Consider the following 26099-nt stretch of genomic DNA (forward strand, 5'->3'; position numbering starts at 1 on the left):
AATACCACCGTGACCAGTTAAAGAATATATCAGATAAACCTAATCCATTCATAAGCTTAACAAAAATATAAAACCTTTAAGAATTAGCAACGAGCATAAAGGATATTTAATGCTTTTTCATCAAATTGATTGATGTTTTGAAGCTTGATTTTTAAACTTCATGAAGACGTAGTTTAAATTATTCACATTATAGCCTTATTTGAAACTGTGGAAAATCCCATTCACTTCATCTTTTTTTAACTTATTTATTTTTTAACATTTATTTTTTGAGAGACAGAGACAGAGCATGAATGGGGGAGGGGCAGAGAGCGAGGGAGTCACAGATTCCGAAGCAGACTCCAGGCTCTGAATTGTCAGCACAGAGCCCAATGGTGGCTTGAACTCAGGAACTGCTCTATCATGACCTGAGCCGAAGTCGGATGCTTAACCAACTGAGCCACCCAGGCACCCCTCCATTTACTTTAAGTACACAATAACTCAGGAGGAATTATACTGAACTTATAATAGTAAAAAAATATGTTAGTGGAAACAAGAAAAAAGTTAATTGCAAAGTTAAAAAAAGAACAAAACCTCAGGGTACACAAAAATATATGTAATGATAGCAACTTTCTGAAAATGTGTATGTTTTTATGTTTCTTATATGTGTTTGTGTATATGCAACATATGAATGTGATATTTAGTAGGCTTGTGGATATACACATTTAATAGTAAATATACACTACCCAAATTAAAGGCAAATAAAACACCATATCAATATACTTGCCTTTGTTAGGATTATACATTTCAAACTTTTGTCTTACTCTTGATAGAATACAAATTTTTCTATAATAATCATAATTGCTTATGTAATTAAAATACATAAAAGTTAATGCACAAAGTCAGGGCCATGAAAAATGCATACTAAAATCTTTCATCTTATTAAATATTATTCTTCTGCATGACTCTAACATTTATAAAAAATAATGTGAATAAGTAATAATAACCAGTTGTTAGTAACCACATCCATAAGGTTTTATTCAGGAGAAATCTATCTATCAGTGATGTTCAAATTAGAAAAATGTTTCCTCCTAGTAAACTCCTAGAAAGATTTCCATTAATTTCATTAATAGCATTCTTGCAAATCTTTATGTTAAAAAGTGACAATTTCTGTGTGAGTTTTAAAAATACTGTTCCAATAATTATTGTCCAAAATAGTGCACTGTCATCTTCCAATGTTAATTCAGGAAGCTTGGCCAATCGAGCTAGGTCCAAATCCTAGTTAATTGATGGTTAGAGTTAATCCAAGGATAGATTCATAACAAAACAAAATCCAGATTCACAGACACAGAGATTAGAGCAGTGGTTGTTAGGAAGGGGAGTGACAGGTGGGCAAAATGGATGAATGTGATCGAGAAGGTACACATCTCCAGTCATAAAATAAATAAATCATGATGACGGAAGTACAGTCAATAATAATGTATTTCCTTTGTATGGTGATAGATGGTAACTACACTTAGGTGGTGAGCAGTTCTCATGGTATACAAATGTCGAATCACTACACTGCACACATGAAACCAATAGAATATTGCAGGTCAATTATCCATCAATAAAATGTAATTAGTGTATAAATATTTCTTTATTGTAAATATACTGATAATGCAAAAGTAGATAAATTAGAATATCCTGCATACTTTTTTCCAGGGGTAACCCGTCTTCATGGTTTGCTTGGTGTCATTCCTGACATTTTCTATGGTAAGGACACTAAATATCTATGACATATATAGTCCACTTGTTACATTAATATAATTAAATTTTATGGAATGTTTTCTTTTTTTATTTCAAACTTGCTCTTATGTCTTGAAGATATCATATCAGAATATAGGAAACTATTACTGTATTTTCGACCATATTTAACTGTTCCCATATTCATAGATAAGGTTGATTCTCCTTTTGGTCTTTGGAAAACAATTTTTTTAATGTTTATTTCTTTTTGAGAGAGAGACAGAGTGCAAGCAGGGGGAGGGGCAAAGAGAGAGGGAGGTACAGAATCTAAAGCAGGCTCCAGGCTCTGAGCTGTCAGCACAGAGCCTGACGCGGGGCTGGAACTCATGTACTGCGAGATCATATCTTAGCCGAAGTCAGAGGTTTAATTGACTATGCCACCTACTTTTAGTCAGCTGTGCCCCTACTTTTAGTCATTTTAAAATAAAACTGCATGACCCAGCAATAACACTGCTAGGAATTTACCCAAGGGATAGAGGAGTGCTGATGCATAGGGCCACTTGTACCCCAATGTTTATAACAGCACTTTCAACAATAGCCAAATTATAAGAAGAGCCTAAATGTCCGTCAACTGATAAAGAAGATGTGGTTTATATATACAATGGAATACTACTTGGCAATGAGAAAGAATGAAATCTGGCCATTTGCAGCAATTCGGATAGAACTGGAGGGTATTATGCTAAGTGAAATAACTCAGTCAGAGAAAGACAGATACCACATGTTTTCACTCATGTGTAGATCTTGAGTAACTTAACAGAAGACCATGGAGGAAGGGAAGCAGACAAAAAAAGTTACAGAGATGGAGAGGGAGGGAGGCAAACCATTAGAGACTCTTAAATACTGAGAACAAACTGAGGGTTGATAGATGGTGGAGGAAAGGGGAAAGTGAGTGATGGGCATTGAGGAGGGTGCTTGTTGGGATGAGCACTGGGTGTTGCATGGAAGCCAATTTGACAATAAATTATATTAAAAAATAAATAAAATTGCAATAGACATACTGTTTATATCTTTTTTCATATGCATACTCATGTAACAGGTTTTTAGCACTGAAATTATACTGAATGATAAGTGCATTTTAAATTTCAGAAAATATAATTATTCCACATCAAGAGTTTGTGCCTATTTATAACATTATCTGTTGATAACCATTCCCTCATATATTCTGCCCTATCCCACTCCTCTTGGGGAAAATTATTTTTATTTACTCTGCATTTCTTTTGACCTTATCATTTGTTCATTTTAATGGGAGAGTTTAATCTTTTGTATTAATATTCTAAAATACTTTATTCTAGTTTTTAAGATTATGCCTATTATACATTGTCTTATCTATTTTCAATACTTTATGGTATCATCTATATTAATTAATAACATGGATTTTCTGTTTTGCTTTGGAAAGACTTCCTCACCCTGACTCAAAATATATGGTGCCAATTGATGTTTACCTTTACATGATGCTACTTACTTGAATTGTATTATCCATGTAAAATTAGTTTTTCTGATTCTTATTAACATATTACATCGAAAATTATTTCTGTTTTGTTTTATCAATGGTTAGCCATTTTTTTTAAATATTTTATTGACTATTACATCTTTCCCTATTCTTCTGAATTCCAAATATTCATTAAATGTGTCTAGACTATATACTGTTCCAACAAGTACTGTATTATTCACATCATTTACGTTACTACTTTATTTTTCATCTAATGTTGAAATTTTCAACATTTTCTTTTATTTTTGTCATATTTTTAGTTTTTTAAATGTCTATTTGTTTTGAGACAGAGAGAGCAAGAGCGAGTGAGTGGGGTAGGGAGAAAGGGAGAGGGACAGTCACAAGCAGGCTGCATGCTGTCAGCTCAGTCTCAGTCTTATGAACAGTGAGATCATGACCTGAGCCAAATCAAGAATCGAATCAAGAGAAATGACTGAGCCACCCAAGTGCCCCAATTTTTGTCATGTTTTTAATAAAGAATATTTCCTCATCATTTTTGCCTCCAAAGGAAATTTATTATCCAGTTGATTAATTACAAAATCTTTAACAATTTCAATTATATTGAATATTTTTCTAAAACTTTTTGTTACATGGGGCGCCTGGGTGGCTCAGTCATTTGGGCATCTGATTAGCTCAGGTCATGATCTCATGGCTCATGAGTTCAAGCCGCACGTCAGGTTCTGTTCTGACAGTTTAGAGCCTGGACCCTGCTTCAAAATCTTTCTCCTTCTCTCTCTGCCCTTTCCCCACTCATGCTCTGTCTCTGTCTCTCTCTCAAAAATAAACAAACACACACACACAAAATAAAACTTTTTGTTATTTGTATAATTATTGTTATTTGTTTAATACTGATTTGTTCAATACAGGAACATTTTATGTCTCTGTGTATTTTTATGTGTGTCTTTTGGTATTTAATGCACCAATACTATTTGATTATTCCTATTTTATAATTGTTGATAACATGCAATATGCACTTTAAAAATATTTTCATTGGAATAGATTTTGCTGGTATATAGGCAAACTAAGAATTTTAAATTTTCATCTTGAATATGTTATCATGATGAACTTTAAATCTAATTTGGTGTAGTTTTTTTTTTTTTTTCTTTTTTCTTTTTTGGTAGTTGATAACATAGGACAAGCATAACTCTGCAAGTAATATCATTAAATGTCTCTGTATATTATACTATTTTTGTTGTTACTTTTCTTATTCTTCCAACTAGGACTTTAACTTTAAAAAAAGTTTTAACTGTTAAGTGCAATGTTTCTACTGGAAATAGATATATTTTATTAAAATTAATATATACTTCAATCCCTATTTACTGATTTTATTTTGTAAAGAATTGCTAGCATATTTTGCAAATGTTTTTGTGTTATCTTTTAAGGTTGCTTGGTGATTTTATGTTTTAATCTGTTAATCTGTGGAATTTTATTGATACTAATTAGCCTCAGATTCCTAGGATTAACCCTACTTAGTTCTATTGAATTAATTTTTTAAAATATGTTGGAATTTATTTTTTAATGTTTTATGTAGACTCTTTCAATCTGTTTTTACAAGAGAAATTGACCTGCAAGATGTGTGTGTGTGTGTGTGTGTGTGTGTGTGTAATTTTGTCTTGTTTGGGTATCATGCATATGATATCCTCATAAAATGAGCTGGCAAACATATTGTATTTCCCAAGTTCTGAAATAGTTTATATGATACGCACTTATTTTTTCTCTAAATATTTGCTAAAAACTCTTTCATATCGGGGCGCCTGGGTGGCTCAGTCGGTTGGGCAGCTGACTTCGGCTCAGGTCACGATCTCGCGGTCCGTGAGTTCGAGCCCCGCGTCGGGCTCTGGGCTGATGGCTCAGAGCCTGGAGCCTGCTTCCAATTCTGTGTCTCCCTCTCTCTCTGTCCCTCCCCCGTTCATGCTCTGTCTCTCTCTGTCTCAAAAATAAATAAAACGTTAAAAAAATTAAAAAAAAACCTCTTTCATATGTAAATTTTTAAAGGGTGATGATTTTATTAATATTTATCATAATTATTATAATATAATAAGAAAAAAAGAGGCTTTGAGTCCCGAAATGATTGACTTTCTGTAATCTTTCTGCCCTATACATACAAACCATCTTAACTCTTTAAGAAGACAGAAAGAGGGGCATCTGGGTGGCTCAGTCAGTTAAGCATCTGACTCTTGATCTCGGTTCAGGTCACGATCTCATGGTTTGTGTGTTCGAGCCCCGTGTCCGCCATTGGGTTCTGCGCTGACAGCATGGAGCTTTCTTGGGATTCTGGCTCTCCCTCTCCCTGCCCCTCCCCTGCTCACTCTCTCATTCTCTATCTCAAAAATAAATAAAAAATAAGAGGTTAAAAGGCAAAATATTATACACACACACACACACACACAGTAAGGTAAGACTAGTAAGGGATAGTATTTTTACCTCAGGGCTGCATTATATTTAAAAGTAAATAAAAGTAACCATTTTCATGACTTAGATATCAGCTGTTTAGACCTGTCTTACTATATTCCAGCTATCACTGCCTGTCAGGCTTTCATTGGTCCAGGAACTATCTATAAGTATTTATTCATGTATTTGTTATGCACTCAGTAACTGAAGATAAACATTTGACCTGATTTCTTTCTTTATGGACGCATTCTTGTTTAATAAAAAAAAAATAGGAGATTCTTGAGCATTCATGGACTAAATCCAAATGATAGTTTGATCAACCATGAAACCTTTATTAAATCAAGGGGAACATTTGCTTCATTATTTCCTTTCTATAAAATGTTCACAAATGTAAAGAAAGGACAAAACTAAAACTTGATCAATGAACAAAGGCTTTATCAATTTCACAATATCTATTTATGTATCTATCATGACCGTAGATAAATTCTCATAAAACTTCACATTCTGATTATTGCCAATACTGTAATTAAAGAGACAAAGGAGTCTTTTGTTTTCCCCTGAATTCCATAGTCAACGACAACACTAATAGCTTAGTTGATTATAGCACACTTTGTATTTTGTAAAAGCTCAAATCATTGCTGTTCTTTCTCCATTTGTTTTATCAAGTTATTTATAAAGATAGTTTTAAGCAAGTATATATTTTACTCAATATATGCAGGAAAGAAAATTCAGGTCCCTCAGTCTTCCAAAGCTGATATTTTATATATTTAAATCTGTGTCAAAAGTACTTATTGTCAATGATATATGTTACAAGTAATGTTGTGACCTAACTTGATGATGTTTGACTAACATTAAATTTATAATCAGAATCTTTTTGTATTATAAACAAAAACAATGACTCATACTTGATTTTAGCACATTGCTCTACAGTTGGTATGTTGGTTATTAGTGGAAAATATGCTTGGGCAATTGTTTAGTTGAAAGGTGCATTTGTATTTTGTTTAATTAGAAAATAAGATATTTCTGTGAAATTAGAAAAAAGTATACATTCAGTATTATATGAATAATTTGGAGGCTCACTGACATGCAGAAATCATTGGATATAGTGGATTTCAAACTTCTAGAGAAACACAAAATTTCTCTTACATTATAATATGCAATGAGCATTTATAATCCAAATCCCATGCTGGAATTGTGGAAATAACACATTGGCATTACAACTTGATATCAGATATTGTAGAAAGGAATAAAGAAAAATTTATGGGTTTTTAAAAGTTTATTGATTGTTTATTTTTTAGTAATTTTTACACCCATGTAGGGCTCGAACTCTGACCCGACCCCAAAATCAAGAGTCACATGCTCTTCTGACTGAGCCAGCCAGGTACCCCTTCATATTCTTAACAGAATTCTGCATTTACTTCATCTGAATATGTTATCAAATAACTAAAAGGAACAGCAAATACAACTGCTTCACCCAACAGGAAATTGTATTCTGAATAGTTTAAACATAATTCTAACCAACCTATGTCTTAATATAGGGGTAAATATTATCAAATAGCATTCTATTTTATAATGGTCAATGTAGGTTTATTCATATACCAATGAATGCAAAATTCAGTGGGGAAAATTGTTAATTTAAGACACCCAAACTTCCAAATATAAACAGAAAACAATGCTAAAGGACTTGAATTTTACTTAAATTGACTAGCATTGCCAATAGTATGAAATTAGTAATAATTGGTTATTAACCTTGAAGACTGGGTGAATAGAGGATTGACTGCACAAAACATAGTGCTACTGAACTGCAAAGTGTTACTGATGACCTTTGTGCTTCTTAGTGAAATTTAAAGTATAGATTTTTATTTCTAAACTCTGATATGGTTTGGGATTTAGTTACCTTGGAGACTGCCTCTCTACCCTTGCCAGAAAAAGGATCATTTGAAGGTTCCTGTTGTTTCCAGCTCAAAACAATTGAGAAAATAACAGTTTCTTTTGAAATATACTCATAGTTCAAAATTTCTACAGTAAAATGCATCAGGAATATACATTTCACGTTATCGATACCTGTGTATTAACCAGTGTTAATATAATAACCTACCTTTCTTGAATGCACATTTTGTGACCAGCACTATCATAAGACTTTATAGATAATACCACTTGAAACTCATAAGAAAAACAAACCTGTATGTTAAGACTATGCCCCTCCCCCCTTAAATAGGAAACCATTGAGCTTGTTGAACATATATGTTCAGGGTAGAGCTTCCAGGCTATTCCAGAGCATGTGTTCTCCTTACTCTCTTTCCTGATTCTCATGTCTGTGTACTTCAAAAAGAGTTTGCCTTAGTTGTTATAAAATACAGTGTGATTGAGCACAAGTGTAACAGGGACACTATTTCTACAATCACCTGAATTTATTGGGGAATATGCAAAAGGCTGTCTTCAGTCACATCCTGATCAGGAGTGAAGTTTTGCATGCCATTACCCTCCAAACACACCCCTAAAGATTTTGAAATGTTTTACCCACAGTTCAGAGTCTTAGGACCATCCAGGACTGTTAAATAAGTACATAAATAGGCCATTGTGAAGTGGAGATATGAATGACATTTCAAGAATACTGAATGTTCAAGAAATTTTACATTTTATCCACTAAATGTTAACAGTGCTAATGGAAACAAAAATTCTATAGCATTAATATGTCCATATATTAAAAATGTAAGTCTTACATTTAACTCTCACATTTGTTTGCAATTTTTTGAAATTATCTAGGGTGAGGCATTTAAGCAAAAGGTATTCTATTATTTTTTTGAAAGGTTTTCCATTAAATGAGTATGAGATGAAGTATTGTAGACTGTGAATATTTATAATTAGGATACTCAGCAACAGATGATCTATAATAAATTCTCTTTCCTTTTCTTTCCCTTTCCTTGCTCCGTTTCTTCCATCCTTCCTTTCTTCCTTCTTTTTTAGCTTTCTTCCTCCCTTCCTCTACTATCCCATTTCTTTTTCCTTAACTTTCTCCTCCTTCTCTCCCTTTCTCCTTCTTCCTTTTCTCTCATTCTTTTCTCCCTCCCTCTATCTCCCCCCTTCCTTTTTTCCTTTCTCCCTTTCTCCCCATTTCTTTTTCTATCATCTGTCCGTCTGTAATCACTATCTATCTACTACACGAGCTGTAATTGTGATTTAAAATGTAGCCTTTAAAAATGAGATAAACTAGCACAAAGAAAAAAATAGTTCCCTAAGTTATTGTGTAACTGTACTGCTTTACCCCTAGACATAGACTTTCAGGTCTTATGAAAAATATGAAAACTCAAATTTACATCATTTATTGATGAATGATCACAGTGTTGTTCTGTCTTAAAAAGAAAAAAATGCACTATATTGTACACCTGGAGCTACTATTACACTGTATGTTAACTGGAATTTAAATAAAAACTTAAATGAAAGTAAAAAACAAAAAAGTACATCCATATCATAAAAAATATTTAAATAGTATTTTAATTAATCTCAGAATAAGTAATAAACCTGGTATTCACTATGAAATATGCCAATCCATCAGTAAGTTTCATGTCATACATTTTATTTTAATAAAGGTATAAAAAATACCTTGATATAAGAGCTATTTGTTGGGGTTTCTGGGTGGCTCGGTCAGTTAAGTGTCTGAATCTTGATTTTAGCTCAGGTTATGATCTCAAGATCATAACCTGTGAGATTGAGCCCCTCATTAGGCTCCACACTGACCATGGAGCCTGTTTGAGATTCTCTCTCTCCCTCTGCCCCTCCTCCACTCTTTTTTGCTCACTCTCTTAAAAAAAAAGATATTTAATAATTTATTATTATTATTTATAATTTAGAGAGAGTGTGTGAGTGGATGAGAGGGGCAGAGAGAGAGAGAGAGAGAGAGAGAGAGAGAGAGAGAGAGAATCCCAAGCAGGCTCCATGCTCAATGCAGAGCCCAATGTGGGGCTTAATCCCATGACCCTTGGATCATGACCTGAGCCCAAAAGGATTGTAATAACAAATAATACTCTAGGAGAAGACTCCAAATGAAGAGTATATTAAAAAGACTAGGCTGAATTTCTCTAAGAAGATGAAGGAGAAAAGGTGATAAAATAGAAGCATATTAAGTAAAGAATAGAATAAGAAAGATATGCAGAAATTCAAGGTCAGTGGATAAAACCAAAGTGCCTGAAAGATGAAAGCAGAGGACTTCTCTTTTGGAATAAATTGTCAAGAAATAGTTTTAGCATTTTCTGTCTGCCCCATTCCGAACTGGAAAACTAAATTGACATTCCCATGCCTCCATTCCCCAATATTTATATAATAGAATGTTAGATATTAAAAGGACTATCAAGAACCTAAATTAGACTAGAATCTAACAGCTTCAAAGAAAGAAAGAAAGAAAGAAAAAGAAAGAAAGAAAGAAAGAAAGAAAGAAAGAAAGAAAGAAAGAAAGAAAGAAAGAAAGAGAAGGAAAGAGAAGAAAATAAAAAGTAAAAGAAAACCACTCCTGTGACAAATCAGGAACTTTCTGTATCCCTGTCTAAAAAGGAAAGTATATTGTAGACAACCACACATTTTTCCATTGCCCATCATAACAAAAGATAGTTTTCTATTAAGTGTTTTGTTTTAATTCTAATATAGTTAACATGCAGTGCTACATTAGTTCCAGGTGCACAAGATAGTGATTTAACAATTCTGTACATTACTCAGTGCTCATCCTGATAAGTGTATTCTTAATCCTCGCCATTTCACACCCCCCCCCCCCGCCCATTTACCCTGGTAACCATCCTTTTGTTCTCTATAGACGAGTCTGTTTTTTGGTTTATTTTTTCCCTTGTTCATTTGTTTTGTTTCTTAAATTTCACATATGAGTGAAATCAAATGGTATTACTCATTCTCTGACTTATTTTGCTTTGCATTATACTCTCTAGCTCCATCCATGTTGTAGCAAATGGTATGAATTTATTTTTTAAGGCTGAATAATATTCTATTATATATATATATCTATATATCTATATCTATATATCTATATATAGATATTACATCATATTGTATTAGCTGTGGCTAATATATATATATATATATATATATATATATATATATATATATATATTACACATTCTTTATCCATTCATCAATGGATGCATGGGCTGCTTCCATAATTTGACTATGGTAAATACTACTGCAATAAACATAGGGGTGAATATAATCCTTTTGAATTTGTATTTTCATATTTTTGGATAAATCCCCAATAGTGTGGTTACTAAATTGTATGTAAATTCTATTTTGATTTTTTGAAGAGCCTCCACACTATTTTCCAAAGTGACTGAACCAATTTGCATTTTCACCAAAAGTCCATGAGCGTTCTTTTTCCTCCACATCCTCACTAACATTTGTTTCGTATGTTTTTGATTTTAGCCATTCATACAGGTGTGAGGTGATATCTTATTGAAGTTTTGATTTGCATTTACTTAATGCTGAGTGATGAGCGTCTTTTCATGTGCTTATTGGCCATTGTATGTCCTCTTTGGAGAGATGTCTGTTCATCTCTCATGCCTTCTGCCCATTTTTTTAGATTATTTGTGTTTTGTGTGTGTTGAGTTGTATCAGTTATTTATATATTTTAGATACTAATCCTTTATTGGATATGGCATTTGTAAATATCTTTTCCCATTCAGTAGGTTTTCTTTTAGTTTTGCTGATTTTTTTCCTTTGATTTTTATTTTGATGTAGTCCCCAAAGTTTGTTTTTGCTTTTATTTCTCTTGGCTTAGGAGATATATCTAGAAAAATGTTGTTATGGTTGATGTCAGAGCAATTACCAATTGTTATCTTCTAGGATTTTTATGGTTTCTGGTCTCGCATTTGAGTTCTTAATCCATTTTGAGTTTGTTTTTGTTTATGGTATAAGAAAGAGTTCTAGTTTCATTCTTTTGCACATAGCTGTCTAGTTTACCCAACACAATTTGTTGAAGAGACTCTCTTTTCCCATTGCATATTCTTCCCTATTTTGTCAAAGATTAATAGACCACACAGTTTTGGGTTTTTTTTTTCTGTGCTATCTATCCTGTTTCATTAATCTATGTGTCTATATTTGTGCCAGTACCATACTGTTTTGATTACTATAGCTTTTTATTGTAACTTGAAACCTGAAATTGTGATAGCTCTAGTTTTGTTTTTTTCTTTTCAAGATTGTTTTGGCTATTCAGGGTCTTTGGTGCTTCTATGCAAATTTTAGGATGGCTTGTTCTAGTTCTGTGAAGAATGCTATTGGTATTTTGATAGAGATTGCATTAAATCTATAGATTGCTTTGGGTAGTATGAGCATTTTAACAATATTTGTTCTTCCAATCCAGGAGCATGGAGTATCTTTCCATTTTTTTGTGTCGTCTTCAATTTCTTTCATCAACTTTTATAGTTTTCAGAGAACAGGTCTTTCACCTCCTTGGTTAAGTTTATTCCTAGGTATTTTATTGTTTTTGGTGCAGTTATAAATGAGATTGTTTTCTTAATTTTTCTTTCTGTTGCTTCATTATTGGTTTATAGAAATTCAATAGATTTCTTTACATTGATTTTATACCCTGCTGCCTTACTGAATTCATTTTATTAGTTCTAGTAGTTTTTTGGTGGAGTCTTTAGGGTTTTCTATATATAGTGTCATGTCATCTGCAAATAGTGAAAGGTTTACTTCTTCCTTACCAATTTGGATGCCTTTTATTTTTTCTGTTTTCTGATTGCTGTGGCTAATATTTCCAGTACTATGTTGAATACAAGTGGTGAAAGCAGACATTCCTGTCTTGTTCCTGATCTTAGTGAGAAAAGTGTCAATTTTTCACCAGTGAATATGATATTAGCTGTGGGTTTTTTATATAAGGCCTTTATTATGTTGAGGTATGTTTCCTGTAAACTACTTTGTTAAGGATTTTCATCATGAATGGATGGTGTACTTTGTTACATGTTTCTTCTGAGTCTATTTAAATTATCGTATGGTTTTAATCCTTCCTCTTATTGATGTGATGCATCATATTGATTAATTTGTGAATACTGAACCATGCTTGCATCTCTGGAATAAATCCTCCTTGATTGTGAATGATCTTTTTAAAATGTATTGTTGGATTGAGTTTGCTCATTTTTTTGAGGAATTTTGCATCTATGGACATCAGAGTTATTGGCCCATTGTTGTGTGTGTCTGTGTGTGTCTGTGTGTGTCTGTGTGTCTGTGTGTCTGTCTATCTTTATTAGATTTTGGTATCAGGGTAATACTAGCCTTATAGAACAAATTTGGAAGTTTGCTTTCCTCTTCTCTTTTTTGGAATAGTTTGAAAGGAATAGGTATTAACTTTTCTTTAAATGTTTGGTGGAATTCACCTGTGAAGCCATCTGGTCTTGGAGTTTTGTTTGTTGGGAGGTTGTTGATTACTGATTCAATTTAACCTCTGTTAATTGGTCTGTTCAATTTTTCTATTTCTTCCTGATTTAGTTTTAGGAGGTTATATGTTTCTAGGAATGTATCCATTTCTTCTTGGTAGCCCAATTTGTTAGCATATAATTTTTCATAATATTCTCTTACAATTCTTTTAATTGCAGTGACATCATTTATAATTTCTCCTCATTCATTTCCATTATGTTTGTTCTCTCTCTCCCTCTCTCTTTTTATTTTGATGAGTCTGACTAAAGGTTTATTGATTTTGTTGATGTTTTCAAAGAATCAGCTCCTGTTTTCATTGATCATTTCTGTTGTTTTTTTTGTTTGTTTGTTTTTAGTTTCTATTTTATTTATTTCTGTTCCAATTTTTATGATCTCCTTCCTTCCACTGGAATATCCTTCCTTCTACTGTTTGATTAAGATTTTTCTTGCTTTTTGAAGTAGGTCTGTAGTGCTATATACTTCCCTCATAAAACAGCTTTTGCTGCATCCTGAATATTTTAGACTGTTGTGTTTTTATTTTCATGTGTCTCTGTGTATTTTTTTTTATTTCTGCTTTGATTTCTTGGTTGACCCATTCATTTTTTACTAGCATGTTATTTAACCTCCATGTATTTATGCTATTTCTGGAGTTTTTTTCTGGTCAATTTCTAGTTTCATAGTATTGTAGTTCAGAAAAGATGCATGGTATGACTTTGATCTTTTTAAATTGGTTAAAACCTATTTTGTGGCCCAATATGTGGTCTGTTCTTAATAATCTTCTATGTAGACTTGAAAAAATGCATATTATGCTGTTTTAATATAGAATATTTTGAATATATCTATTAAATCCGTCTGGTTCAACGTGTCATTTAAAGACACTGTTTCGGGGCGCCTGGGTGGCGCAGTCGGTTAAGCATCCGACTTCAGCCAGGTCACAATCTCGCGGTCTGTGAGTTTGAGCCCCGCGTCAGGCTCTGGGCTGATGGCTCAGAGCCTGGAGCCTGTTTCCGATTCTGTGTCTCCCTCTCTCTCTGCCCCTCCCCCGTTCATGCTCTCTCTCTCTCTGTCCCAAAAATAAATAAAAGTTGAAAAAAAAATTAAAAAAAAAAGACAATGTTTCTTTGTTGTTTTTCTGTTTGGATGATATATCCATTGAGGTAAGTTGGGTGTTAAATTCCTAAGCTATTATGGCATTGCTATTGATTACTTCCTTTATGATTGTTATTAACTGCTTTAAGTATTTGGGTGTTCTCATATTGCTGAATAAATGTTTACAACGATTTTATCTTCTTGTTGGATTTTTCCCCTATTATTATATAGTGTCCTTCTTTATCTCTTGTTATCATCTGTTTTAAAAAGTATTTTGTGCCTTATAAGTATTGCTATCCTGGCTTTCTTTTCACATCTATTTCCATGGTAAATATTCTCTATTCCTTCACTTTCAATCTGTATGCTTCTTTAGGTCTGAAATGAGTCTTTTGTAGGCAGCATATAGATGAGTCATGTTTTTTAATCAATTCCTTCACCTTATGTCTTTTGATTAGAACATTTATTCCATTTACATCCATAGTAATTGTTGATAGGTATGTATTTATTGCCATTTTTTAAATTTGGTTTGTGGTGATTTTTGAAGTTTTTCTCTGTTTTTTTCTCTTGCTCTCTTCTCTCATGATTAGTTGGCTTTGCTTAGTGATTTAATTGGATTCCTTTCTCAAATTATATTTGCATATCTATTACTGATTTCTGAATTATGGTTACCATTCTGTTTGTATATAACATCTTTTTCACATAGCAGTCTATATTAAGTTGATGGTTGCTTAAGTTTTTACTCCTCTCATCCCCAAGTTTTAGGTATACTATATATCCTTAATTTTGTGGGTCACTTGACTGATATTTACAGATATACTTATTTTTACTGCTTTTGTGCTTCCTACTTTCCTTACTCTTAGTCTTTCCTTTCCACTCAAAGAGTTCCCTAAAAAAGGAAGTTTTTATAGTAATTATCATTTTATCCATTTTGCATTTGTGTGCTTTTAAGGAAAACAGTTCATCCTGTAGTATGATATCATTGAACCATTTGGAGCTACATCTAGACTTGATGAAGACAACTGAACACCAACCAAAGATGTTATACTAGAGGTTAAATACAGTAATTAACTTTTGGTTCTATCTATTTGAGGAGGAATTGAGACATATTTTATGTGAGCATGAATATTTTAAAAATATATTTGTAAAATAAGCTCTTGGATAACCAAAGAGCTTGTAATATTGGATAGTTGTTCATCTATCCACATTCCATATCCCCCTTTCCATTTCCCTACTAAAAACTGAACCCATTTACCCCAAATATCCAATGCTTTCTATGAAGCCTATATAACTCAGTAGAGACTTAATAGGCTGAATTTAGCCTACATCAGTCACAATATGTATCTTCCTACTTGTCAGTGATTGGTTGGAATACAGACATGGGATTTACTCAGAATTAAAATTGAGAAATCTGCTGAGAAAACTTCTGAGAAAGTTCTTTCTTGCTCTTCTGGAAAGAACCTAAGAATAGGAGTTAGCCTGTAACAGTGATTGCTACTGACAGTCACCTTATAACCCTGGGGGCAACCAGTCTTAGCATGAAGACAACCCTGAGGACAAGAGTCAAAAGGCAGATAAAATTAATGACTCTGATGACCTCATTAAGTCATGTATTCAATAAGTTTAGAAATCTGCTATAACTTCCAGTACTGAGGCAATAAATGTTCTCGTTATTTTAGGAAGTTTATACAAGACTTCCATTAATTAAGCCCAAAACACCCTAAATAATGTAATCATGTTCCCCATTTATTCCCGTCAGGAAAGCTAGAGGGTGCTTGTAAAGAGATTCTACCTAGAACAATTTTCCAGTAGTATCCACAGTTATCCCACACATCAAGCTCTCTGTGGTCCATTATTCCAGAAAAACAAGTGGTTTTACTTTATTCTGTTCTCTTTGCTGATGATCCCCAATAAACAGGATTGTATGTACATGTCTAAATCCATTTCGAAACTATTCAAATACTTAGCCATGTGACTTTAGGTTTCCTTGGAGAGCAAAACATTACACTGGGAATTTATTTCATTGACTGGACAGCTTATGAGAGAATTTTCTCATTTATTTTGGTTTTGTCAATAAGGAGGGCAGTGTACTCAGCAAAAAAGAACCAAAACAATATAACATTTTCACTTGGTTGATAGTAGTAATGTTTTTAAATATTTCCTCTAAAACATTATACATAATGAATAACTGGAATTCAACCCTATGTGTGAACTTTACCTTTCCCTAATTTTTCACTTGGGTTTTATAATTGGCTTTTGCTATTGTAAGCAATGCCTCTGTGATTATTTTACACAAAATAAGTATTATTTAATAAAAATATTATTAAAATGACTATTTTGAGCAAGATGCTTATGTAGTTCAGGGTTAGTATTGGGTATTCATTAAGGAATTTGTCTTCTGTCCTCATGGAGACTACGCAATAGTGAGAAGAGAAACATGAAATGAAATCTCACAATGACATATTTTTGTGATAAAAAACAGTATTTCACAAGAGAACAAAAACGAGAGAGTAAATGTATTTTGCATTAAGAATAAAAACTCATTTCTGATGAACTAATGCTTATACTGAAGTTTGACTGAATTGTAGAGGAGACTGGGCCTTTGAGGGAGAAGATACATCTTCCATGAATGTCTAAATGTGGAAAATAGCTTTCTGTACTAGCGAAACTGAAAGAAAACTATTGTTCTTAGAAGAAGCAAGAAAACACACAAGATGAAGAAGTAAGGAGGAACTGGAATGTGCAAAATCTTGGATTATATAATGAATGTAATGGTGTGCCAGTTAGAGTTTGGTTAGGAATATAATAACCATTTAACCTACTGAAAAATATTTGATATAAAGAATTAGAGTTTTACACAATATTATTCTTAGTCACCAAAATGTACTGTCACTCAATGTAATTTGTTTAATAAATTCATAAGTAATAGACTGGCTGGAATATGTAGAAGGAGAATGTACCCAGAAGGACATCGAGGTTTCTGATGTATGTAATTGGATTGGAAAGATGAAGGGATAGTTTCAATAAAGAAATCAAGTGTTTAATTTAGAAAAAAAAAAACTGAAATAAGGTATAATAGAGAATGAAATAAATAATCATACGTAGTGATACAATTACTTGTTCAGATTACCAGACAATTTCAAGCTAAGACAAATACAATAAACTAATAATAATTGAATTTTCTGTGTATTCCTTTATAACAGAGGTCATCAAACATTTTCTGTAAATGGCCAGACAGTAAATATTTTAGGCTTTGGGGCCATGTGGTCTCTATCACAACTGGCAGAAATCTGCCATTGTAGAATGAAAATAGGCATAATTCATAGGTAAATGTATGAGGTGAAACTCCACAGATTAATTACACTTTTATTATAAAGTATTTTCTGTTACTCAATTTCAATAAATTAGAAAACATAATAAATAATTTCTTTGAAAATTAATAATCTTGATTTATTGATTGATATATAATCAGGAAGCTTGAATAAATCAATCATCATAGCAAAGAAATAAAATATCTACTATCAAAAGTAACACCACCAAATTAATTTATGAAATCATATCACCATGATAGTAAAGCCAGATACCACAAGAAAAAAAAAAGCCTATAGACAAATATACCTGATGAATATAGATTAAAAAAAAATCTCTCAATAAAATACTAGCAAACTGAATTCAACAGCACACTGAAAGTATCTTACATAATGACCAAATGGAATTTATTCTCGGGATGAAAAGATGGTTCAATGTAAACAAATCAGTCAATGATCAGTCAACACATTAACAGAACAAGAAAAAATATTATCATCTCAATAGATAGAGAAAAAAAGATTTGCATATTTTCCAACATTCATCCGTAATAGCTCTCAATAAAGTAAGTATAAAAGAAACTTGCCTCAACACAATAAAGGCTATATATGAGAAGCCCATAGCTAAAATCATAACCAATGGAGGAAAACAGAAGCCTTTACTCTAAGATCTGGTACTGGGCAAGGATGCACATTCTTGACTATTCAACATAGTACTGAGATTTTAGCCAGAGAAAATAAATAAGAAAAAGAAAGAAAAAAACATTTAAATAAGAAAGAAAAAAGTAAATCGTATCTGTTTTCAGATGATTATATCTGCTTTCAGATGATATAATCACATACATAGAAAAATTTAAAGATTGAAAAAAAACTGTTAGTACTAATGAACAAATTCAGTAAAGTTGCAGGTACAAAATCAACATACAAAAGTTTGTCGTATTTCCTGTAGTTAATAAGACTGTATTTCATTATTGGGGCATTGAGCCCATTGATGTTTAGAGTAAGTACTGAAAGATATGAATTTATTGCCATTATGATGCTTGTAGAGTTGGAGTTTCTGGTGGTGTTCTCTGGTCCTTTCTAATCTTTGTTGCTTTTGGTATTTCTTTACATATGCATATAATAATAATGCACACACACACACACACACACACACACACACACATATATATATATATATATATATATATATATATATATATATATTCATCTTTTCTCACCTCAGAGAGAGTCCCCCTTAAAATTTCTTGCAGGGCTGGTTTAGTGGTCACAAGCTCCTTTAATTTTTGTTTGTCTGGGAAACTGTTTATCTCTCCTTCTATTTTGAATGACAGCTTTGCTGAATAAAGAATTCTTGGCTGCGTATTTTTCTAATTAAGCACATTGAATATATCCTGCCATTCCTTTCTGGCCTGCCAAGTTTCTGTGGATAGGTCTGCTGCAAACCTGATTTGTCTTCCCTTGTAGTTTAGGGACTTTTTTTCCATTGATGCTTTAGTGATTCCCTCCTTGCCTGAGTATTTTGTGAATTTGACTATGTTATGCCTTTTTGATGGTCGGTGTTCGTTGAATCTAATGGGGGTTCTCTGTGCTTCCTGGATTTTGATGTCTGTGTCTTTCCCCAGGTTAGAAAACTTTTTCACTATGATTCTTTCACATTACCCTTCTACCCCTATTTCTCTCTCTTCCTCTTCTGGGACCCCTATGATTCTGATGTTGTTCCTTTTTAATGAGTCACTGATTTCTCTAATTCCTAAGTTGTGCTCTTTTGCCTTAATCTCCCTCTTTTTTTCTGCTTCGTTATTCTGTATAAGTTTGTCCTCTATATTGCTGATTCTCTGTTCTGCCTCATCCGTCCTTGCCACTGCTGCATCCATCCGTGATTGCAGCTCAGTTATAACGTTTCTAATTTCATTATGACTATTTTTTATTTCTTTTATCTCTGCAGAAAGAGATTCTAATCTATTTTCAACTCCAGCTAGTATTCTTATTATCATGATTCTAAATTCTGGTTCAGACATCTTGCTTGTATCTCTGTTGGTTAAATGCCTGGCTGTCATTTCTTTGTGCTCTTTTTTTTTTTTTTTTTTTTTTTTTTTTTGCTTGTATCTATGTTGGTTAAATCCCTGGCTGTCATCTCTTCGTGCTCTTTTTTGGAGGGTGAATTCCTTCATTTTGTCATTTTGAAGGGATAAAAGGAATTAATGAGGTAGAAAAATTAAAATTAAAAAAAGTTAAAAAAATATTAAAATTAAAAAATTAAACACACACACACACACACACACAAACTAATAAATTATGCTAGATCCTAGGTGTGTTTTTTTCTGGGTGTTGAAAGTGGTTTGACATATTAGAGAAAAAAAAGGGGGGGGGGAAGAAAAGGAAATCGTTTGGGAATTTGAAAAAATGAATACACTGAAGCAGACTAAAATGAGATGATGGGAATAAAATAGAATTTGAAAAACATTACACAAAATTAAAGAATATAGTAGAAAAAAATTAAATAAAAATAGTTTTAATAAAAATTAAAAATAAAAGTGATTTTTTCTTTCTGTATTCAAGAAAAAGAAATGAAAAAGCGAAAAAAATCATTTGAAAAGTTGAAAAAGTGAATGCACTTTAGCAGACTAAAATAAAATGATGGAAGTAAAATAGAATTTGAAAAAACTTACATAAAAGCAAAAAAATAGTAAAAAAAATTAAAGAAAAATATTTTTTTATAGAAATGGAATGTAAAAAATGAAGTTTTTTCTCTTTCTGCATTCAAGAAAAAAAAAAGAATCAAACGAGAAAAAAGAAAAAGAAATAAGAAAAAAGAAATCGCTTGAACATTTGAAAAGGTGAATACACTGAAGTAGACTAAAATAAAATGATGGAAGTAAGATAGAATTTTAAAAAAATTGCACAAAAGTAAAGAATATACTAAAAAATAAAAATATTTTTAATAAAAATTGAAAATAAAAATGATTTTTTTCTCTTTCTGTATTCAAGAAAAAGAAAAGTAGTGTAAAAGAGAAAAAAAGAAAGAAAATTGAATAGATGGACCTGCTAATAGATTGAAATAGGACTGAAATTACTTCGTTTTCCTCTATAAGTCATACTATGTAGGTCTTTATAGTCCATAAACTAAGTAGGCGGTGAGACTTGTGTTCTTGAAGAGTGAGGTTGGCCCAGTTGGGCAGGGCTCAGTGTAATGGCTCTGTTCTCCACTAGATGGCACTGCTAGCCTACTGGGGTGGATTGTAGCCGCGCTTGTAGGTGCCTATGTGCATGCGTGGGGGCAGTGAAAATGGCATCACACAGCTACCCAGTCTGCAGTATCAGAACTCTGTTCTCTCTGATCAGCAATTGCACACCTGTCCTCTGTCTTCAGCTTTCATCCACCTCCCACTTTCCCACTGTCCATGACCAAGCCCCAGGCAGTACCTCTCTCCTGAGTTTTGTCACAGATGCGGCTGCCTCCCCCGGCCCCTTACCTCTGAAGGACCGCAGGCTTGACCCTCTCCACCCCTCAGCGGGAGAGTCTCACCAAGCAATGGCGTATGAGCAATGGCTGAATATCAGCTGCAACCAGGAATGCTTGCTGGACCCCGCTGCTGCCAGTGCCCTGAGACTACGGCCAGGTGCCAGCCCGCCCCAGAAAAAGTTTGAGAGATACTGTAGCAGCACCTTTGAGGGATTTTGGAAAATTACAACACACATCTGACACTAGGCTTCACCCTTAACGACCTTGTTCCAGCAACAGTGAATGTTGTCATTTTCAGGGGTCTGCTGGGACCAGGTGGCTTCAACAGTCTCTACCAAATGTGCTTCCAGCAGTGGAACCACTTTTCCCTATGTGGCCCGAGAACCTCCCGGACCCCACTCTTTTCCTGGGGATTCGCCCTTCCCGCCAGAGAACCGCCAGTTATCAAGCTGCGGAGTTGCAGACTTTGCACTCCCCCTGTTTACAGTCTTAGTGGAATTTAAACCCTCTCCTTTCTCCTTTCTCCTTTCTTTTTAGTTTAGTATCTGAGGCTGTTTCCAATTTAAAACGTTCTTTCCAGCTGCTTTTGGGGAGGGGTGCTTTTCCCGCATCTGCCCCCCCCCCCAGTCTCCGTCCTCTCTCCTCCTGAAAAAGTGGCTCCCAGCCCACTGCTGGCTTCTCTCTCCCCAAGTTCACCTCTCCGCACCACATACCTGCTGAATTCTGTGGTTCAGGTTGTGCACATTGTTGTGTTAATCCTCCAATCAGTTTTCTAGGTGTGTAGGATGGTTTCGTGTTGGTCTGGCTATATTTTGTGGGCCAGACTGTATTGCGTTATTAAAAGAGTACATCTTAAAAGTTCTCATCACAAGAAAAAAAATTTGTAAATACGTATGGTGATAGAAGTTAACTACACTTCTTGTAGTGATCATTTTACAATGTATAAATATCAAATTGTTGCCTTGTATATTGGAAACTAATATAATGATATATGTAAATTATACCTCTATTTAAATAAAAGAAAAAACCCAAATGAGTCACATTTCTTTTCACAAAACTGATCTCTCTGAAAAAGAAATTAAGAGAGCAGTCCCATTCACAATAACAACAAAAATAAAATACTAAGGAATAAATATAACCAAAGAAGTGAGGACTTGTACATTAAAAATTACAAAATATTGATGAAATAAATCATATACAGACAAATGGAAAGGCATTCAGTTTTCATGGATTAGAAGAATTAATAAAGTGATCACTACCCAAAGAGATCTACAGATTCCATTCAATCCCTATTAAAATCTCAATGGCATTCTTCAAATAAATAGAAAAAAAATCTAAAATTCATATGGATCCATAAATGACTTTGAATAGCCAAATCAGTCTTGAGCAAGAAGAATAAAGCTGGAGGGATCACACTTCTTGATTTGAAAATATATCAGAAAGCTTCAGTAATCAAAACGAGTATAGTACTGCTCTAAAAACAAACGCATAGACCAGTGAAAAGAACAGAGAGCCCAAAAATGAATTCACAATTCTAAGGTAAACTGCTCTTAACAAAGGTTCCAAGAACACACAGTAGGGACAGGAAATTTCTTTTATAAATGGTGTTGATAAAACTGAATATCAACATGCAAAAGAATGAAATTGGATACTTAGCTTACACCATGTACAAAAATCAACTCAAAATGGATTAAAGTCTTAAATGTAGATCTGAATCTATATTATTACTTTAATAAAACATAAGTAAAAAGTGTCCTGACATCAGTCCTGGCAATGCATTTTGAATATGACATCGAAATCACAGGAAACAAAAGCAAACAAGTGGGACTTTGTCAAACTGAACAGCTTCTGCACAGCAAATAATCAACAAAGTGAGACAGCAACCTAAGTATGGAAAAAAGTATTTGCAAACCATATATCTGATAAGAAGTTAATACCCCAAATACATAAGGGACTCATATAACTCAACAGCAAAGTAGTAATAACAAGAATTCAATTTAAAAATGGACAAAGGCCCTCAATACAAATTTCTCAAAGTCATCAACATGTCCAAAAGGGGCATAAAAGGGTGTTCAACATCACTAATCTTCAAGAAATTCAAATTAAAATCACAATCAGGCACGCCTGGGTGGCTCAGTCGGTCAAGCACCTGATTCTTGATTTTGGCTCAGGTCATGATCTCACAGGGGGTTCTGCTGTCAGTGTAAAGCCGGCTTGGGTGTCTCTTTCCCTCTCTCCCTGCCCCCCCTCTTCCCCATTCTCTTTCTCTCAAAATAAACAAGTACACTTAAGAAGAAAACTACAATGAGATATCACCTCGTACCTATTACAGTGAAAAAAAGGTCAAGAGATAAAAAGTGTTGACGAAGCTATGGAGAAAAGGGAACCCTTGCACACTATCGGTAGGAATGTGCCGATTGTGGAAGAGTGTGGGGGTTCTGCAAAAAATTAAAAATAGAGATATCTTATGATCCAACAATCCCACTTTTGAATATATATCCAAAGAAATGAAATCAGTGCCTTAAAGAGATATCTTCACTCTTCTGTTCATTGCAGTATTATTCATAATAGCCAAGATATGCAAGCAACCTAAATGTCCATCAACAGTTGAATGAATAAATAAAATGTGGTTTTTATAATGTGAGTATATAATGGAATATTATTCAGCTTTACAAAAGAAGGGGACTCTGCCATTTGTGACAACATGGATGAACCTGGAGGACATTATACTAAGTGAAATAAGCCAGACACAGGACACAGAAAGGTGATCTACCTTATGTATGGAATCTAAAATAGACAAAATCATAGAAGCAGAGACTAGAATGCTAGTTTCCGGGGGGTAGATCTGGATAAGGAAGCAGGGAGCTGTTGACCAAAGAGTACATAATTTCAGTTATGCAAGATGAACAGTTTTTGGAGATCTAATGTAGAGCAGAGTGACTATAGTTAACAATACTTATTGGGTACTTGAAATTTGCTGACAGAATAAATCTTGTGTTCTTACCATGTGCACACTTACACACACACACACACACACACATACACAAGCAAATGGTAACTCTGTGAGGAGGTAGATCTGTTCATTAGCTTGATTATGGTGATTATTCTCCAATGTTTACATATATCAAAACATCACGTTATGTGCCTTTAAATATATATAATTTTATTTGTCAATTATGCCTCAATAAATGAGCTGGGAAAAATAAGACCACACACACACACACACACACACACACACACACACAGGTAAAGATATTTGTATAGTTAATTTTCCTATAAACTTTAAAGTAATTTTAGTGATATTTAACTCACCCCTACCATGGAATAAGACATAAAACTTTTTGATTAATTTTGCAAAGTAAAAATAGAGCAGAGTGAAAATATTATGGTTAAAGCCTAGTCCTATATAATATATAACTGATATATCTGTATATACCATACTATATGGTACTGTAGCAATGTATTGAGAGCATGGTATGTTATAGCAATGTAGGATTTATCTCGAGATTGAAAAGTTAGCTCAATACCTGGAATGCCATCAGTACATCTCATTATATCCATAAAATAATATATCAGTACCTGTTTCTCATGTGCAAACAAATTTCTTGGTAGCACTTAAAAATAATTTATAATAAAATGTCTAAGCAAAATGGTAATTGCAATCAAAATCATTTATCAAATTTTAATAGCAAGCACCACGTTAGGTAAGGGAACTTTAAAGTCTTCACCAAGGAAAAGTAGGATAAAGACAGAGAAGAATGACATCCACATTATGCAGTATTCTAAGTTTTGTCGCAATTAATAAGGTACATTGAAATAGTTTTTATAAATATAAAAAAATGAAGAGAGAGAATATATATCTTTTTGAAGACATGATTTTTATGCCTAAAAAACTAAGAGACTCAAATAAATTCTTAGCAAATATAATAATGGGAAAAAAAGAAAATGTAATAATGGATATAGAGCGATCGAACAGATGCAAAAAATAATTTATTACTTGGTCTCTCCTATTAGAAGTAGTAACAGAATTTTAAAAAATCCATTAACACAGTAGAAAAGCTGTAAGATACTTTGGAATAAACTTAGAGGAAAAGTACCTAACTTTTATGAATAAACCAATACAGTTTTATTGAAGGATATAAAACAAGACCAAAACAAAAAGAAGAAACATACCATATTGTTTGATGGAAACATACATGTTTATAAAAATGTTGATATTTCCATAATTATATTAAAAATTCAACGTGATTCTAATTTGAAATCACTTTTTAAAGTTATGCTATAACCTTAAGCCAAGGCAAAAGTTTTTCTTTGCTTATTTTGTGTTTTGTTTGTAAACTGGGAACCATTTATTGTGTGTGATAAGAAGCTTATGTACAAAAAATACGGGGCGGGGGGGACTTTCCAGTCCACCGTGTGTGGTGAGGGGCTGGAAAGTGAGCCTGATAGAGAGTCAGGAGAAGTTCTTTGAAATTGACTCAACTTTTACAATGTGTCTCATGGCAACTAGCCTCTGGGACACATGGGCAAACCAGCAGACAAGATTGACTGTAAAAGCCAAGAATTTTTCCTGCAGTGGACTCTGACCAGATTTGGCAGGGACATAACATATCTCCTGTGACCTATATTCAAGCCCTGCTTTCTCTGTGATCTTGTACATGTCCTCCAGTTCCTTGTTTGAGACCAGGAGGTTGGTGGTGGGTCATATTGCCTAACTGCTCACAAAATTATTTTAAAAGAATGGTTAGTTGGGAATTTTCTAGATTTTAACATGTAATATAGCTTAAAATAACTAAGAGACCCCAGAAAGCTATAGACAAAGTATCCAGTCATAACAAGGACAAATGACACATTCAGAAAAATGGAAACTGAGAGAATTTTTTGCCAGTGGAACTGTATTAAAAGAAATACTAAATGGTGTTTTTCAGGCTGAGGAGAAACACCACCCACTGGAACTCCCATGTAAAGGGAGGAATGAGAAAAACAGAAGTTTTAATTATTTAAATAAACACGAAAAAGAATCCAGCATTTTTTCCTGCTCTTAATTTAGATGAAAACAGCTGACTACGTTAAGCCAAAACAATTCAAAACAATTACAGTGTACTATATGATATAACTCTCCCTAGGCAACAAACAAATAATAAATAATAAGAGTATAAGTCAATGAAATAAAAAATATTCGATATAAATATAA

At 33.3% G+C, this 26099-nt stretch overlaps 1 long non-coding RNA gene across 1 annotated transcript in view; it reads left to right on the plus strand.

Moving 5' to 3' along the window:
* LOC109493090 overlaps nucleotides 1-26099 on the plus strand; it is a 189914-nt gene that overhangs the window by 155267 nt on the left and 8548 nt on the right. The window contains exon 4 of the long non-coding RNA XR_006586081.1: nucleotides 1681-1731. This is a non-coding gene — a long non-coding RNA (uncharacterized LOC109493090). The remainder of the gene's footprint in view (nucleotides 1-1680; nucleotides 1732-26099) is intronic.

This window comes from Felis catus, chromosome A1 (assembly GCF_018350175.1).
Source record: "Felis catus isolate Fca126 chromosome A1, F.catus_Fca126_mat1.0, whole genome shotgun sequence".
NCBI classification, from domain to species: Eukaryota; Metazoa; Chordata; class Mammalia; order Carnivora; family Felidae; genus Felis; species Felis catus.